A 1,985-nucleotide genomic window follows, 5' to 3' on the forward strand; every position below is an offset into this window, starting at 1 on the left:
CTAAACAACAGTAATTTTGTAAGTCAAGGTTTAGCACTCTTTTTACTGTGTCACCTGGCTCCCTTACCCTTTAAAATAGTGTTTTCCATCCTAAAGGAAGATTTTTCTCTTCTAAAATATAAATATTTTTACAAACTTAAAAAAAAGATTTCTATCCTGTTCTCTTTGAACCCTGTTCCTACCTCTCCAAAAACAACCTTCTCTTCCCTTCCCCAAGCAGGGAAGGACAATTACTCTGAGCCTGTTGGGAACAGAACAAGTCCATTTCAGTCAAACAGGACCAATTTGTCCTCTCCCATGTCTAAGGCCTTTACTCATGCCATATTTCAAATTTGAAATGGGAGACAGTGTGGTATAGTGATAAAAATGCTGGATTCTGAGACAGAGAACATAGATTCAAATTCTTCCTCTAACAATTACTATCCATGTATGTAGGACCTTGAATGTAGGACTAAACCTCTGTGGACCTCAGTTTTCTCATCTATAAAAATGAGGCAATTGCACTAAATGACCTCTGAGGTCCCTCCTAGATCCTAATTCTATAAATTTATGATCCTATTACTACCTCATTCTCTGCCTGTTTGAGGAAAGAGTGTTATACAGTAGGATTTGAATTGCTGGACCAGTGCTTAAGGTATAAAAAACGATGGTTTCTTGGCCAGGAATAGAGTGGTTGGTAAAAATATATAATTGCCTAGAAACTTGTGAATCTGATCAAGAGGAGTTGAAATTGAAATTGGAAGGGAAGGAGAAAATTGCCCTCACATATCCTGGGGCAAGACATCAGGGATAGACATCTGGATCCTAGCAGTGAGTCTAAGGGTAGAAGAGCTTTGTTCCATCCAGGTCAGGAAAAAGTATATAAACCAGCTTGGCTCTAACTTAAGTGCTGGTGTGTTTTGGTCAGACTGGCCCAGCCCTTGTACAGGTTACAGTGCAGCATCTAAGAGAGCGAGGAGGCAGACAGTAGGAGAGCTTTGGAAGCATGCATGGCTCCATTGTAATTATAGGTTTCCTGCTATGTCTTTCTTATTTTATGTGGTTCTGGTTGCTACACCTTTGAGTTGATTAAGGTAAAATTTAGTAGGGCTAAATGCAGAGTCCTATACTTAGATTTAGAAAATATCAACTACATAAGTATAGATGGGGAAGTAAGACTAAACAAACAGTTTTTGTGAAAAAAAGATCTCAGAATTTTTACTAGATTGGAAGCTCAATATGAATCAACAATGGAATGTAATAACCAAAAAAATGTCATGCCAAAAGACATAGGGCTGAGAAGTGATAATGCCACAATACTCTGCATTGGTTGGACCACACTGGGAGTTTTGGATTCAGGCTTGGGTCACCCATTTTAGGAAGAACTACAACAAACTCGACCATATTTAGAGGAGGATGATCAAGATGGTGAACAGACTCTTGAGGATGGGTTGAAGAGGGGGGAGATTTAGAGAGAAAAGAGATGACTTAGGGTATATGTTAAAAACTCTAAATTAATTTTTAAAAAAAGAACATGAAAAAATCTCAAAAAAAAATAAAATAGGATCAATAATATATGTACCACATACCTTCCTGAGTTGTCATGAGGATCACATAATATAATATATATAAAGCATTTGGCATACATCAAAGTACTGTACTATGTGTCAGTATTATTATTAATTCACATTAAGAAGACAGTACAAGCACTCTTCCAGAGTTCAATCCCACTGTTTTCTTCACTATTTCCTACTTTTGCCATCACATTTTTGGTTTTCAACATTCACTTCCATAAGCTTTTGAGTTTTAAATTTTCTCCCCCTCCCTCCCCACCTCCCTTCCTCCCTTCCTCCCCAAGATGGGGTACAATCTGATATAGACTCTACATATACATTCCTATTAAACATATTTTCACGTTAGTTATGTTGTAAAGAAGAATTAGAAAGAAGAAACAAAATGAAATAGAAGGAAAAAAAGAGCAAATAGTATGCTTCAATCTGTATTCA

The sequence above is a fragment of the Vombatus ursinus genome, unplaced genomic scaffold, assembly GCF_900497805.2.
Source record: "Vombatus ursinus unplaced genomic scaffold, bare-nosed wombat genome assembly UNPS02014818.1, whole genome shotgun sequence".
NCBI lineage: Eukaryota > Metazoa > Chordata > Mammalia > Diprotodontia > Vombatidae > Vombatus > Vombatus ursinus.